Source organism: Capsicum annuum, chromosome 6, assembly GCF_002878395.1.
Source record: "Capsicum annuum cultivar UCD-10X-F1 chromosome 6, UCD10Xv1.1, whole genome shotgun sequence".
NCBI classification, from domain to species: domain Eukaryota; kingdom Viridiplantae; phylum Streptophyta; class Magnoliopsida; order Solanales; family Solanaceae; genus Capsicum; species Capsicum annuum.
Window position 1 is genome coordinate 224,287,592 of NC_061116.1, and position 18,041 is coordinate 224,305,632.

Sequence of the window (18,041 nt, forward strand, 5' to 3'; positions counted from 1 at the left end):
ATAATTATAATAACAATTAATTAATTTTATGTTTAAGAAAAATACAATAAAATTTATAAATAGTCAAAATAAATACAACAATACAAAAACAGTTAATTTTATCAAAATTTAGAAAACAAAATATATATTTTATTTTATTATTATTTTTAATATCTCAAAATTAATATTACTTAATTATTTATTTTTAACGAAAAATTTATTAAAGAATAAGAATAAAAATAAGAATCAAAATAATAATCAATTAAATATAGATATAAATATAAATATCGATAAACAAGTTAAAATTTAGAGAGGATAAAAAATTACGTATCTATATTTTTGCCCCTCTTTGTGTGAAATATCGAAGAGTTTTCATACAAAGAAGTAGACAAGATATGATTTTTGAGTCTCCAATTATTTGAAAGGTAAGGATAAAATTAAATTAAAATAAAAAGAAAAATATGACCGAGTCCTGATTTTGGACTTCCTACCTATCCCGGATTATAAGGGAATCAGGTCACGAGTAGTTCAAAGGTAATTTGGTGAGAGAAGAAGTTAAAGACGATTGAGATTCCATCGAGTTTCCGATTAACAACTTCTGCCTTTTACTTTCAAATGACTAACAAAAAAAATAAAAAATTACAAATGAAAATCGCAATCTCTAAAATCTTGATTTGAATCTTTATGACTTGAACTTGAAAATTCACTCTATTCTTCAGGCGGGTTCCTGGACTTTCTTTTTTCTTCACACTGTTCTTCAGGCGGGCTCCTGGACTTTCTTTTTTCTTCACCCTGTTCTTCAGGCGGGCTCCTGGACTTTCTTTTTACTTCACCCTGTTTCAGGCGGGCTCCTGAATTTGTAATTTCTTCACCCTGTTCTTTAGGCGGGCTCCTGAACTTACAATTTCTTCATCCTGTTCTTTAGGCGGGCTCCTGGACTTACAACTTCTTCACCCTGTTCTTCAGGTAGGCTCCTGAACTTACAATTTCTTCACCCTGTTCTTCAGGCGGGCTCCTGAACTTACAACTTCTTCACTCTGTTCTTCAGGCGGCCTCCTGGACTCAAAGTAAATAGTGAAACAGAAAAATAACATCCCATTCTTCAGGAGGGTCCTGAGCAAAAATAAACTCCCATTCTTCAGGAGGATCCTGAGCAAAAAATAAATTCACATTCTTCAGGAGGGTCCTGGACATAAAATAACTTCCCATTCTTCAGAAGGGTCATCTGCAAAAGAATAAATTCTATACAACACACATAAAATTTTTGCCCCAGTTTGTACTGGAAAAATTATGTGTCACTGGATCTTAATATATCTCACAAAGAATAAAGTTTACCATGACTGAGATCCATCATCAGAAGTTGTAACCATGCTTCTTGTGTTAACAAAAATGTGAAATTGCATCCTTTATCTGAAAACTTTAATGTGAAAAAGAATATCCCATCTCTGTTTCAAACAAAGAAAAATTGTGAGTTTTAAAAACATGTGGTGGTTGGTTTATGGTATTTGGCTCTTGAAGCAACCGCTCTTGCACTTGTCATGCTCAAATCCTTTTCAAATCCTTGATAATATTCATTGAATTGTCATACTTCTGACTCAGAATTCTAACTACTGAGATCCTCAACTCAAATCATGTTTCTATTGTATGATGCTTTTGAGTTTAGCTTCCAATACATCAATTAAATTTTCACGAGTTTAAAATGGTCAAATCACAATCATCCTGAGTACCTTACTTTTACTTTGAAATGTTGTCTCTGTGCATCGACCCTTTGTCTTACTTTGTACCCTTAAAGGAGTTGGTAGCGAGTTTGGAGTCCTTTCTCACTCGACCTGACGTGAATTTGACTCAAAAGACAACAATTTTTTTTTCATTTGAGGACAAGGACACAAAAAATTAAAAATTAAAATAAAACAAAAAGAAAAAGACAATAGGCATCTCTTTTTCAAAACGAAGAGAAAACCTATCTGAATGTGGAAACTAATTCTAGTGATTATGATATACATTTTGAATCAAACAACCAGATCTACCCACACCAATCACAACAACTTCTGTCCACTTATTGACCTTGAAATTAAGTCAATCTTGAACTTGTTCCTTCTTGATAGCAACCCTCCTTCAGCTAGTGGCACCTCAATGGGTTTTTACCAACGAGCCTATCTCATTTTTACTTCTTTCTCAGTTTACAGTCGTCTTATGGTGCCCAACAGGGTTTTCACCAATAAGACTCTCTCTTTTTCATCATTTTTTTTAAATAAACACCCAAAATATGAAATATCATGCACCAATTACATATTTAGCCTTGACATTCTAAAATATTGATCTGAAGGACTTTCTTTGGTTATAACTTGGGTTTTGGATAGGGTTAGAAAGAAAGGTCAGCATGAGGATCAAAATTTACACAACATTGGGTAAACATTCAACTTTTGGAATCGATTCTTTTAAGAAAATAAACTTTTGCCCCAATTTTCTTTCATTCTGGGTAATTTGAATTTTCTTCTGGTTAAACCGAACCCCAGAGTAGGGCTGTCTACGTATCTTGTCATAGCAAGAATCAGTTCAAACGTAGTTCAGGCAAATTTCTTTTGCTTGATTTTGAAATTTTGATTGATTTCTTCTTCTCTCTCTTTTTTTTTTTAAAAAAAAAAATCTCAACTTTTTTTTTCAATTTTCTGACTTTAATTTGATTCCAAAAGAGGGGTACGAAGAAGAAATAAAAACTCAAAGAGGTAAGCAAAGGTTGATATATTATTCGAATAGTAGAACAAAATGCCTTCATCATTTCAAATCTTTAAAAATGTAAGTACAAAACATACATAACATAATTATATATGAATATCATACATAATCTCTTTTAACTGCATCAGCATTGACCGGCATTTCTTTCATTTTTCCTTCTACATCAGTCAGATATAACGCACCATTAGGTAACACTTTCTTCACCATGAATGGCCCATGCCAATTAGGAGAAAATTTGCCTTTGGCTTCAATCTGATGAGGTAGAATGCGTCTTAGTACGAACTGACCAACTTTAAAATATCTGTGATGTACCTTTTTATTATATGCTCGTGCCATTCTCTTCTGGTATAGTTGTCCATGACATACTGACATCAATCTTTTTCCATCAATAAAGCTTAATTGCTCCAAATGAGTCTTGACTCATTGGTCTTCATCAATTTCAGCTTCCACAACTACTCGAAGAGATGGAATCTCAATCTCTGTAGGTATAACTGCTTCAGTACCATACACTAACAAGTAAGGAGTTGCACCAATTGAAGTCTGAACTGTAGTATGATAACCCAACAAATCAAAAGGTAACTTTTTATGCCATTGTCGGGAACCCTACACCATCTTACGAAGTATTTTCTTTAAGTCCTTGTTGGCAGCTTCTACAGACCCATTTGGCTTTGGGCGATAAGGAGTAGAATTTTGATGCATAATATTAAATTGTTGGCATACTTCTTGCATCAAATGACTGTTGAGATTTGCAGCATTATCGGTGATAATTATCTTCGAAATGCCAAACCGACAAATGATGTTGGAGTAAATAAAATCAACCACCGCTTTCTTGGTCACTGACTTGAAAGTCGTTGCTTCCACCCACTTCGTAAAATAATCAATGGCTACCAAGATGGACCTATGTCCATTCGTGGCCTTCGGTTTAATTGGTCTAATTATGTCCATTCCCTAAGCCACAAAAGACCATGGAGCAGTCATTGTATGCAACTCAGATGGAGGAGAATGTATGAAGTCTCCCTGTACCTGGAATTCATGACATTTCCGAACGAAACTAATGGAATCTCACTCCATGGTGAGCCAATAATAGCCTGCTCGGAGTATTTTCTTTGTCAAAACATACCCACTCATGTGTGGTTCACAAATTCCAGAATGTACTTCAGTCATGATTTTTGAAGCTTCTTTAGCATCTACACACCTCAAAAGTCCCAAATCAGGAGTCCTCTTATACAAGATTCCTCCACTTAGGAAAAATCCACTAGACAAACATCTAATAGTTCTCTTTTGATTACTATCGGCATGTACAGGATATTTTCCAGTCTGAATATATTCTTTGATATCATGGAACCATGACTCTCCATCAATTTCTTCCTCAACAACATTGCAAGATGCATGTTGATCATAAATATGTGTATGCAAATGATTAATATAAGTTTTGTCAGGATGTTGAAGCATCGAAGATAAGGTTGCCAAAGCATCAACAATCTCATTATGAGCTCTGGGAATATGTTTGAATTTTACTGATACAAATCGTTCACATAGATCTTTCAAGCAACCTTGATATGGTAGGAGCTTTGAATCATGAGTCTCCCAATCTCCTTGGATTTGGTGGACTAATAAATCTAAATCTCCTAATACCAACAGTTCTAGGACTCCCATATCAATAGCTAATCTCCAACCCAGAATACATGTTTCATATTCTGCCATATTATTGGTACAATAGAATCGAAGTTGGGCTGTTATAGGATAATATTGTTCTGATTTAGAAATAAGAACTGCAATGAAAGCTCAAACTTTAGCGAATCATTTGGCTGAACACATATACTATCAAGGGTCTGCCTGGCTCTGGAGGAACCAAAATAGGCGGATTCAACAAGTACTTCTTAATTCTGTCAAATGCCTCTTGACATTCTTTAGTCCATTCAACTTTAGCATTCTTCTTCAACAACCTGGATATTGTCTCGCAGGTTGTAGTAAGCTGAGCAATAAATCTACTGATATAATTCAACCTTTCAAGTAAACTCATCATCTCCGTTTTGTTCTTTGGTGGTGGTAAATCTTGAATAGCTTTTATTTTTGAAGGATCTAACTCAATGCCGCGCCGACTGACTATAAACCCCAAGAGTTTTTCCAATGAAACTCCAAATACATATTTCGCTGGGTTAAGTTTGAGATCATATCTTCGAAGCCTTTCAAAGAATTTTCTGAGATCTTTGACATGGTCAGACTGCTCTCTTGACTTAATGATCACGTCGTCCACATAAACTTCAATCTCTTTGTGCATCATGTCATGAAACATTGTGGTCATTGCCCTTATATAAGTTGCTCCAGCATTCTTTAATTCAAAAGGCATGACTCGATAACAATATGTCCCCCATGGAGTAATAAATGATGTCTTTTCCGCATCTTCTGAATCCATAATGGTTGGTGATACCCCGCATAACAATCCACAAAAGATGGAAGATCATGTTTGGGACAATTATCCAACAAAATTCATATTGGGAAGTGAAAAATTATCTTTCAAACTTGCTTTATTTAAATCACGATAATCAACACACATCCGAACTTTGCCGTCTTTCTTTGGAACAGAGACAATATTTGCCAACCAAGTAGGATATTGGGTCACTCGAATGACTTTAGCCTCAAGTTTTTTCGTGATTTCCTCTTTGATTTTTACAGTCATGTCAATTTTGAGCTTTCTTAGATTTTGCTTGACAGGTGGTAAAACAGGATCAATTGGCAACTTGTGAACTACCAAATCAGTGCTCAAAGCGAGCATATCATCATAAGACCACACAAAGAAGTCTTTATACTCATGTAATGCTTCAATTATGGCTTTCTTTTGTTGTGGTTGAGCATGTACACTTATCTTAGTCTCTCTAATATTCTCATGATCTCCTAAATTGATCGCCTCAGTTTTCTCCAAATTAGGATTTGTCTTATTCCCAAACTATTTGAAATCTTTGCTTATATCCTCAAATGTTTCTCCTTCATCGTATTCAACTTCTTTATTCATTATTTCAAAATTAGATTGGGTTTTTAAATTTGGTTGACAATTCTTCATGTAAGTCATATCATTAGAATCGACATAGAAAGAACTGTATAATAGAAGATAAATAAAAATCAGACTTAAAATAAAATGAAGGGAGACTACACTTTATTAAAAACAAAGATAGAAAGAGTTTTAACCTAAAATACTAAGCTTAAAGATTTGAATTACAATCCTAGAATGATTCAAATTACAGAAGAAGAAATAAACAAACTACTAAGACTGTAAGAAAAACAAACAAACTACCAAGACTCCTTCATAAAAGGAAGAGGAGTAGCCTCCCAATTGTTAAGCTGGACATCAGGGCCGACAAATTGCACATCTGCATTGCTGGTACCTTCCCCAATTTCAACCATATCAACTTCAATGAACATATTCTGAAAAAGGCTAATCAACTCTGTATCATCATTATTCATTGATTCTGCAACAGGTAACTTGGAGGACCCAACATCATTGACTTTGATGAAAGACTTCTGAAGTAGCGATATCGACTTGGTAAGTGACCATGACTCTATCTTATGTTTTTTGGCCTTCTTTATATCTTCAGCAGTGGGTTCGTATCCCAAACCAAAAGTACCAAGGTTCTCATAGAGGTTTACTGGATGAACTATGCCTTGCAAAAACATCCCTAAACCTTTTCCTGGTTTGAAACCATGCTTCTACATTTCATTCACTACCATAACAGATGCAGAGGACAATTATGGTCTTGCGATGAGATTTTCCTCGAGGATATGCTCAACAGCCATTACCTCAGAAGCTTGATGAATTAATATTTTATCTGCAGTATTTACTTTGATGGAGGAAATAGAGTAGCCTTTATACATGGATAAGTCTCCTTCACCATGAACGATTATCTCTTGCCTGTCACATTCGAATTTAACCATTTGATGCAATGTTGATGCGACTGCTTTAGCCCTATGAATCCATGGCCTTCCCAATAACATATTATATGAAGCATCAATGTTCAGCACTTGAAAATCCATAGCAAAATCCACAGGCCCGATTGTCAATATGAATTCTATTTCACCAATGGCATCAGTTTTTGATCCGTCAAAACCTTTATCGCATACATTGTTAGGTCAGATTCTTTCTCCATTAACATTCAACTTTTGCAAAGTTGACATAGGAAAAATATTAGCGCCTGATCCTCTATCAATTAACACTCGAGTGACGATGGAATGCTTACATTTCACAGTAATGTAGAGACCTTTATTATGTCCAATACCTTCCACAGATAATTTATCGTCTGAGAAAGTAATCTTGTTTGCTTCAAGGATCCTTTCAATAAATTTTCCAGCTGATTCACTTTAATCTCACTGAGAACACATACTTCGTTAAGAATCTTCATTATAGCCTTGCGGTGTTCTTATGAATTTATTAATAAAGACAACAAAGAAATTTGTGTTGGTGTTTTCTTCAATTGTTCTACAATAGAATATTCTGGCAATTTCATTTTCTGTAAGAATTCTTTAGCTTCTTCATCAGTAACAGGCTTCTTGAACGCCATTCGTTCTTCATTGCCTTGTTTATTCTTTCTTAACTCTACTGGGGCATAACATCTTCCAGATCGAGTTAATCCCCCAACTTCGTCCACATCTTTAATCACTTATTTCCCCTTGTACATTATCATAACCCGATCATAGTTTCAAGGGACCGCCTTGGTATTAACCATAGGCAATTATGACACTGGTTTGATAACAATGGGAGCTATGAGAGCTCCTTTTATGATTAAAAGAGGCTTGGGAGATCTTCCAGGAACAATGAGCTTTGGTTTTACTTGACTTGACCCAACATTTTCTGAAATCTCTTTCCCCACCATCAAGCGCACATTCAATAATTTGGGTTTTATTATCACCATATCCGCTTCTACAGGTTTTTCTTTTGTCAAATCTATAATATTTGCTGATTTTTCCGAATCAGTTTTAATTTTAATGATCGGCTTGAAGGATATTATAGCATCTTCATCATTGGGTATCACTTTGAGCATGTTTGTTTCATTATAATCTGGCAGCGGATTTTGATTGACATTTGGACCATCTAGACTTTCTATCATGATCTGTTGGGTATTAATCAGCTCTTGAATGGCTTTTTTCAGATACCAACATTTCTTTATGTCATGCCCTGGGGCATCAGAACAGTATTCACATATTCTAGAATAGTCCAAGTTCTCCGGAGGAGGATTTAGGATCTTCTCTCAATAGAGTTTGGAACATTCATTTTTCTCAGCCTATGAAATAAACTGGTGTAAGACATTCCAATAGGAGTGAAATTATCTTTACCCATGATATCCCTTTTGTAGACTGCTCTAGGTCAAAAATTAGACCTAGGAAGGCCTCTTTGAATTTGTGGGACCGATGGATGATTTTGGATGGCTGATGCACGCTATTTTGGGTAAGAAGGAGCCCGAGCATATGGTTATGAATTATAAATAGGATATTAGGGGATGGAATAAAATATAATGGATTTCGTGCATATAGTTAACACGCACCTCTCCAATTTTGTTGTGGACTTGGTACGATAGTTGCTACATTCTTTTTTCTTTTCTTTCCTCCGAAACTTCCTGCATTACTTTGAATTGCCTGTGTTGTTGCTTTCAAAGCGGCCTGGCTAATGATCTTTCCTGATTTTATTCCATTCTCTACCATTTCTCCAACTTTAATAACTTCAGTAAATGTGTTTCCAATTGTAGGAAGTAAGTAATAGAAATAATCGGGTTCTTGTGCTTGCAGAAGCTATCAATCATTTCGGATTCCTTTATTGATGGTCTGACTCTTAAAGCCTGCTCTCTCCATCTGATAGCATATTCTCGAAAACTTTCAATCATCTTTTTTCTCATGTTGGCAAGCGTAGTGCTATCTGGCACTATCTCAATGTTATATTAAAATTGTTGAACGAAATCCCGAGCCATGTCATCCCATACGTGCCAATGGGAAATGTCTTGTTCAATGAACCATTTAGAAGCTATCCCTGTAAGGCTTTCTCCAAAGTAAGCCATCAATAATTCTTCTTTTCCTCCTGCTCCTCTTAATTAATTGCAAAACTTTTTCAAATTAGCTACAGGATCACTGTGTCCTTCGTATTTGTCAAACTTTGGCATTTTGAACCCTATAGGCAAATGGACATCAGGAAACATACACAAATCCTTATATGAAACACTTTTTGGTCCACCTAATCCTTACATATTTCTCATACTCTGCTCCAGGCTTCTAACTTTTCTAGCCATCTTCTCCTGTTCCTCATTCTTGGCAATCTTCTCAATCACGATAGGAGTATCGCATTGATAAACATGATAATGTGGATTTTGAGATTTCAAAGTCATTTCAGGAGGATACAACATATCATGACTTGGTTTCCCTATATTCTTTGGTACTGTCGGTTGAGTACCCACAGTAGCTAGTGCTACAAAAGTAAAAAGCGGGTTATTTGCGATAGACAAATTCAGTGGGTGCATGGTAGAAGTACCAGCAACTCCAGACATATTAGCAAATGGGCTAAATCCTGGTGGGTAAAATGGATCACTAGTTTGAGCAGGGTCAGAATTTAGATCATTTGAAGTCGAAAGTCCAGGGATTGAAGAAGGCGGGGCTTGTCCATTCAACCAAGCTTGGTACATCTCTGCCATCTGTTGTTTCAATGAATTTATTTCTTCCATTGATGCTACTTCCTGCGAAATCAACTAATTTTGCTCTTCTTTACTGTCAGACCCTATACCTTCTCTGCGAGTCATTCTTCTTTTAACCTTGTATCTGGTGTTATACGGATATAATGCCAGTTTAAAACACAAACCAACCACCAATTACTTTATCTTTCTGTGACCAAGTAGCAAACGGATGAGTGTTATATATTTAACACATTATAATGCCAAGTTATATGTCATACTTCTATAGGCATTTTCCACCCTATCATGGAAGACTTTGTGTTTCATCCCAGATTTTCTAGGCATATTTTTTTTCAAAAGTTATGATCGAACCCTTTGGAGGGTTGCCTACGTATCATGCTAGGACATGAATCAGATCTTGTGTAGTTTGGGAGGAATTTAACAAAATGATTTTTTATTATTATTATTATTATTGAAGACAATAAATAAAGTAAGTGAAGTAAAACATATGTAATATATATAGAAATAAACAGTCAGCTTCATTACATTCTATAATATAAATACGACAAAATAACTAACCCAACTCCTAAAATAAAACCTACTAACTAACATCTGAAAACTAAAAGACATAACATCTAAACAAGAAGTTTTTAAACTGAAAATGAAAAACTATGACAAAGAAAACAACTATCCATTCAAGGAGACCTCGACTTAATATGTCCTCCCAAGTTCAAGTATATGTCCTTCAATGAAGTAGTGATATGCTGTGTGAAAGCTGGTACTTATGCCAAAAAGTCCTCACAATCCAACTGCTGATAATCCAAACCCATTCTGGCAGTATCCTATGCTACACGACGGACCTTTCCTCGAAGGTAACTGAAGGCCTGATCCCATTCATGGGCTTGTCGATCTCGAAAATCAACCATCTCTCTTGCACGCTATTCACGAGCAGAAGCAACCTCCAACCGTTCTCGCAATATTCCTCTTTCACGGATAGACTGAGATCTCTCAAGATCAAATTCTTCTTGCATGTTCTTTTCAACTTCTTGCTGTTGTTGTAGGTAAAACGCGGCAAGTTCTGCAACGTGTGACCCCCTAGTGGTAGCCAGTTTGATTTGTCCCCGAAGTGCAACCTCAATATTCGCTGATTTAGCTTTCTCTTCAGTAAATTCCTTTTGTTGTTTGTCTATTTTTGCCCTGGCATGCTCTAATTCTTCTCTCAAAGCTTGGTTGGCCTCATGTTCTCGCATGGCTCTCTCAATTCCTATCTTGATTGCAGTTTTCTGATCTATAGGTCCCCTAACTGATCTTTCTAGTCTGACTGGCGGGCTCGACTGTTCTTCAAATCATTCACGGTAATCTAGGTGCACTTCTCCTTTCTCACGCTCTATGACCATCGTTTCAATCCCCATGATACGGCAACCCTCCCAAATTTGTTGGGCCAATTCCTTCAGAAGTGGGATCTCTGGTTTGACCTTAAATACAAACTCGGTCATATTTTTCGTAATGGGAATTAATTGACGTCTCCTAGCTGACGTAAAACTCTCAATGGAACATACGGTTGAACACCCCTAATACCCATTAATAATAAGAACGGCCGAATGACAGAACTATGTATGACTTGCCTCCAAGGGAACCAAGGGAGATTCCAAATGATTTTATCTGTTGTCCAAGAACGAAAAAGCTCCCAATCTCTAACTTCTTCTGGGCATTTATGTTTCTCTATCCTCTCTTCGTAATCTTTGATTCGATTGAATCTTTCAGGATTAAATCTTGCCATTGTAGGACGTCGGTAGAGATGCTCCACAATCTGCATCTATAATAAGATATTACATCTCTCGAAAAAACTCTTTCCTTTCTGACAAACGGGCAAAACACGGTAGATATCTGTCAGGATCATTGGTACTATAGTGTAATCTTTCTTAATCGGTATCTTTACCACCTCCGCTAAACGAATATTAATTTTTTCTTCTCTCCTTGGGAAAGCCATAGTGCCTAGAAAGGCTACCATGAATGCAAATCGTCTGTGAACTTTCCAAGAGCCAAAGCTTCCCTTATTACAAAGTTGTTTACCGTACTTTTCAAACCCCTCTTGCCTTCCATATCTGTCATACAAAAACTGCAAGGAAACCCAACCTTTTTTCATTGATTCTTCTTTTGAGTTTTGTATGTTCATGAGCTTGCAGAATCTGTTTATCGAAATGAGTCTCAGGGCTATAAGTTTCTTCTGATGCATATTCCCATATCCAACATAGGCCGCTATCTCCTCTACAGTAAGAGTCAACTCAAAATCCAAAAAATGAAACACATTGTTCTTTGGGTACCAGTAGGTTAGTAACGCATCAATCACATCCCTATTAGGCTTGACTGTCATAATACTCGTCAAAAAATCCAAATACTTCTGTATCTCGTCATAATCGAATGTATCCATTTCGTTCCACCATAACCAAAGCTGCAAAGGGGTACAATCCATAACCTGAAACGGTACACTCCCATCTCTCTTTCTCTTTGGACGCTTTCCACGAATAGGGGGAGATATTTTATACCTATTGACAGGGACATAAGATTAATAAATGTCTAAACTTAGACAGAATTTAATTTATCAATTTTGAAAAGAATTTACAACTTGACTAGTGAAACCTAGTGCGATTATTATTCGGACTTAGTTGTAAAGAACAATTTTATCAAAATCAAAATGAGAAAAACATGACTGATAATATTTTTAGGAAAAATATTTATTTAAATTGACTCTATCAAAAATTTTACAATAATAGACCTCTAGACAAATTTAACTATATGTTTGGGGACAGCACCCTTCTAAGTACATTTAAAAAGAACCAAAAAAAAGGATTTAGAAATAAAGAAAAGAAGAATGATTGTTTTATGTATGAAGTTGTATAAAAATTTCAGCCTCACGAGCCCTAAAGGATCTGGACTGTTAAAATATATATGTTTACATATTTTATTATTTTACAAAAATTTAGCTCACGACCCCTAAAGGTTTAGGCTATTATGATTTTTATATTAAAATTAATTTTGAAAATAAAAAGGAAAAGTAAAATAAAGACAATAATATTCATGAAAATAATCATGTTTCTTCTTCTTCTAATTCTTCAAAAATATCTTTCGATAAATTTGTGAATAAATATTTTTTTTTTCGAAACCAAGGTCGTATCCAGGATAGGACTTCCTACGTATCTCACAAAAAAAAATAAGAATCAAACCCTCATAGTTCATGAAAACCATAAAACTATGTTACTAAAAATTTTCTCTTTTAAAAATAAATTTTTTCTTTCAAAAATGATTCACTAAATGTGACGATAATTTAATCTCTTACATTTTAATGTTGCCTAAAAGCCGGTCAACACACAAATAGCCTTTCAAACAAATGTCAAACAGCACATAGGATGCACATGTTAGTCTTTATAAATTAGGTCACCTGTCCTAGACAGACCCGACCCCTGTGCTGAGTCCCGCTAAGTCAAATGCATATGATGCAAATAAAGCGACACCTAATAGGGATAATCAGATTCTGAGTTTTCAGTTCTTCTAAGTTTAAACCTAATAGGGATAGGTATCTAGACTGGCTTACTCGAGCCTACACTCAAGCCGGGGAGAGACAACTTGGTTGGTAGCAGGGCAACACCGCCTTCGTTGCCGATCCGAACCCCGCCTAACATTTGTGACTATATCCTTCACCCGGTGCCTTGACACTCCGGCTATCTCAAAAAGAAGGTGGGATACATATGCTGCATTCCCCCTATCCTGTATCAGAGACTCAAAGGGATACGTGAGAGAAGACAATATATAATACAGTTCAAATAATATCAAAGCAGTAAATGAACAACAAGTAGCACATAAGGCTAACAAATATAATATCAACAATAATTAAAGAAACTATAAGTCAATTATGTAAAGCTCGAATTCTTGTTATATCCCCAGCGTAGTTGCCAGAGATGTCACACCCCTTTTTCGCCTCGCGGGTCTAGTCGAAGAGTTTTTCCAATTAAAGTGATGGTTTTGAATAGGGATTATTTTAGTTATAGAGTCGCCACTTGGAATTGAGTTATGGTGTTCCAAGTCACCTTATTGAATCCCTAATCAAAAGGAAATGACGCTATGTTGGTCTGCGAAAATAGAAGACCAAGTAAGAAATTCTGTTGATCGAGGGGTAGGTGTGAGGCACCCCTCGAGTCCCGTGGTTCTAGCACGGTCGCTTTTATTGACTTATCCTGACTTAAAATATTTTGATAAATTATGTTAAGGCCTAAAATCGCTTATTTTATTATACTAAAACTTATCTATTATCTTATATTCAATAAATCGTGAGAAAAATAAATTTAGAAAAATATTTGTCAAAATGCATTGTTGCATCCTGAAATTTTAAAATGTCTCGAAAAGATGCGTATGCCGCATTCTTAATTTGAGACGAATATTTTAAAACTTGACTAGAATTGCCTAAGTTCTTAGTAATAAATTAATGAAAAAATCATTTAACACAATTAATTAAATCAATGTATAATTATTAAGTTTTATTAATAATAATAAATAAAATAAAAATATACACAAAGCTATCCATATTATACTAATCTTAATCCCTAAATTTTATTTTAAATAATAGTAAAAATAAATAAATTTAATTAATTAAAATCAATTAAAAATTTATTTAACAATTAAAATCGAAGACGAACCGAAATATATTAAACAAGAAATTTCAGAACCAACAAAATAATTAAATCAAAAATTAAGATATTTTTAAATCCCTAACTACTAATCAAAATTTCAACTTATTGGCAAACAAAGTATTCATATAGCATAAATATTATTATAATTTATTAACAAATAAGTTAAAGATCCCATCATTTCTAATAAACGTGTATAAATATTCAACTTTATCCTATAAGCTAATTTCAATCCCAAATAATACAGTAGTAAATTCTTTCCACCTTTATTAGTAAATCAAAGTAATAAAAAAATAACTATCACAAAAATTATAAATAATCACTGCAACAAAGGGAGATCTAGGATGGGGACATCTGCTTCAGTGGGATGGTAATGGCTTAGGGTTGCTCGATTTTGGATGTAATTTGCAGGCGAAATTTGTCCGAATTTGGGGGTGGAGATCCGACGAATATGATATAGTGGAGGGGGTTCATTGGCAGTGGTGGCTGGAGGGAAAAGTGGAAAAACAGGGGCGATTTTAGCAATTTCCAATCGTCTGGTCGTCGGTTTTATGCGTTTTCCGTCGAGGAGGGTGGCAACTGAAGATCTAGTATTTTTTTCGGTGGATTTGGGGATGAATTTGATCACTGTTTTTGTACATTTTTGGACGAAATTTTTTTCGAAAAATATGTTTCTCCTTCGATCCAAATTTTCTCTATTTTGTTAAATCAAACACCAATTTTTTACTGTTTAATCATTGATTTTCTCTCTTTGTTATTTATTCCATTCAGTTACCGCTCTATATTGTTTTTTACTGTCTACTATATTTTGAGTGTGTGCTCAGTGTATAAAAAAAATATTCTTATTTACTATAGTTTTTGGACTTATATTCATTACTCACATATGTATTTTGTAATGAAATATCATGTATAACAATATCATTATATATATTCATACACCAAAAACATCTTGAACATTTTATTCATATTTTTCATGAATAAACTTATAATGTAAATTATACAGGATTAAATAAGAACCTGTATGTCGACTTTAATTGAATACAGAAGCAAGATGTTATCACCGGAAACTGAAACGGAACTTCAACTTCAAACTTTTTTTTTCTTCCTTTTAACTGATGTTTTTCCTGTTGTTTTTCTCTCTGATTTTTATCTGTCTGATACGAAACAGTAAAAGTGTCTGATTTGTTTTTCTGAACAGTGTAGAATGATGTCCTTAGGAATGTACGTACCCTCTCCTCTTTTTTTTTTTTTTTGGGTTGAGAGTCCTTTTAAGTAGAGGATTTTGAGGGGGAACAGTTTTTTTTTTTAATTTAGGGGGAGTAGTTTTTAGGCAGATAAAGGGGAGGGAGATTTTTTTTTTTTTAAATTCAAATTTTTATTATTATTATTATTATTTTATATATATATTTTAATGTAAAAAATAATAATAACAAAATAATAATAATAATAATTATAACAATTAATAATTTTATGTTTAAGAAAAATACAATAAAATTACAAATAGTCAAAATAAATACAACAATACAAAAACAGTTAATTTTATCAAAATTTAGAAAACAAAATATATATTTTATTTTATTATTATTTTTAATATCTCAAAATTAATATTACTTAATTATTTATTTTTAACTAAAATTTTATTAAAGAATAAGAATTAAAATAATAATCAATTAAATATAGATATAAATATAAATATCGATAAAAAAATTAAAATTTAGAGAGGATAAAAAATCACGTGTCTACAAATTCTAACAAACTTAAGTTAATTTATTAGATAGTTATTTAATTAAAATTTATTATCTTAAAGGGTCACTTTTTTTGTTAAGGAAATTGAAATGAAAAGAAGAGTGTCTTTTTAAAACAATAACTATTAATTAGTAATTATTGGTAAATTAACTTCTCAAGACACTTGAATTGCAACCAACAAATAAAAATTAACTTCTCAAGACACTTGAATTGCAACCAACAAATAAAAATGAATACAATGTAGGAAAATCTATTTTTGGTCATAGGTAACCCATCTATGCAATCTTTATTAATATAAATTTTTCGAAATTATTAACTCTGATTAGTGTTGACGTTACGTCGACAAGCGAAAGGCAATGGTTCATTAAGGAGGTGGATTCAACCCCGACAAATGTGATGCATTAAGACAGTGTGGTGGTTGATGTAAAAGAAATGTCAATATATAGTTGGTGTCATAATTTAATGAATCAGAGCCATATATTTAATGAGGTTAAGTCGTGATTAAAATTAAAAAAGAAGTAAAATAAAACGTCTTTACAATGAGAAACGTGGGTGATATTATAAATAATCACTCAAATTTTAGGCGGAACACATCGCCAAACCCCTTAACTTGGCACCATCTTTCACTTTGACACTTCAAGTGGACGTTGTTCATTTTAAGCACCTAAATCAGCTACAAACTGTGTCATTTTGACATCAACTCTATTGCATGAATTGCACGCGCCTCCACGTGGATTAAATGGCCGATTGATTTGTGCCAACTCATTTTAAATCGCCACATCATTATATATACCCACAAATTTTTTTAAAACAACAAAAGACCAAAACACGTGACAAGGTGTCCAATGAATTAATTACACATGAATTTTTTATTAAATAATTACAAAAAAGCCCCCTACAACATCTTCCCACCCCAACATTCTTTGGGCTTAACCTCCATTGATGGAGGTTGATTTTTGAAGAATGATAAACATACCTCCTCATTCTCTAAGGAATGATAAATTCACATTAATAGCTTCACAAATTTCAGATATATGACTAAAAATTTATGGAGAAGGAGGATGCCAGTGTTCGGTTAGAAATTATTCAACGAAAGAAAATATAAATATAATTGGGAGTTTCTTGAAAGAAAACATAGATACTTTACAGAATGAGTGCTTGGCAGTGAATCTTTGCAGACAAATTTGTATTTTAATAATATTCTTTAAAAGTTATTAATCATATTAATACAATATTTTATTCTTCGTTACGATAAATTTAAATAAAAAAGGCTAAAATACGACTATCACACGCCAAAACGCGAGTGTATAACACCCACTTTGTCATGTCAAAAAGTGTCAAAATGACATAGTTTATAGCTGATTTAGGTGCTTATTATGAACAATATCTACTTAAAATGTCAAAATGAAAAATAATGTCAAGTTAAGAGATCTTACGTATTCCGCCCAAATTTTATTTTACAATACAAAATTCATGATTTTATCATGAAAGTCACTATTTTCTAAATTAAAATAGTCACTCAACTCGAGAGAAATATTTTTCTGGAGAACACTTTTGATTAAAAAAATATTTTAAAATAAGCATAATTAGAAAGTTTAGCCAAATATACTACTTAGTTACTATAGCTTTGCCCCAAAAATTATGGTCCTCTATCTTCAGAATATGGTCCTGGACTTGGCCCAATAGACTACATAGCCCATATTAACAGGGCCCATATTGGCATTTAATCATGAAACGTGGCAGAAAGAAAGTCCCACATCGTTGGTGGAGGTGAAGAAGAGAGCAGCTGGAACAAGAATATAAACAACTCCTTCAGCTACCAAACAACTCACGCAGCCACGCAATGCCCACAAAGCGAACTATTCTTTCGCCTTTTACTAAAGAATTCCGCGTGTGCGTTGCAAATAATGGCATACGCTAATTTTTGGAGAGGTACCCCCTTACTGAGGATCCCAACATTGCAATTTTAAAATATGCTTGCATGAGCTTTAGGAAATGAAATTCGGGGATATATTTTGCTTTACCATTGCTTCAACTTGAACTGTTTAGGCTAGTTGTTGCTAGATTCCCATGAAGGAAACATAGAATAATGGTTATTCTGATAGATAATGATCATTGTAACAACACACACAGAACTTACAATATAATACCCTTTGAAGAATATGGACCAAAGAACTGCTAATGAGGCATGAGCTTTGAAATAGAGTGACAAGACAGTGAGGTACGTTAGATTCATCTACTAAATTCTGGCTTT

At 34.0% G+C, this 18,041-nt stretch overlaps 1 non-coding gene across 1 annotated transcript; it reads left to right on the top strand.

Annotated features, from left to right (window-relative positions):
* Nucleotides 1–17,621: 17,621 nt before the first annotated feature.
* Nucleotides 17,622–17,738, top strand: LOC124899956. Its single transcript, XR_007057506.1, has one exon. It is a non-coding gene; the product is annotated as a U5 spliceosomal RNA (small nuclear RNA).
* Nucleotides 17,739–18,041: the final 303 nt, after the last annotated feature.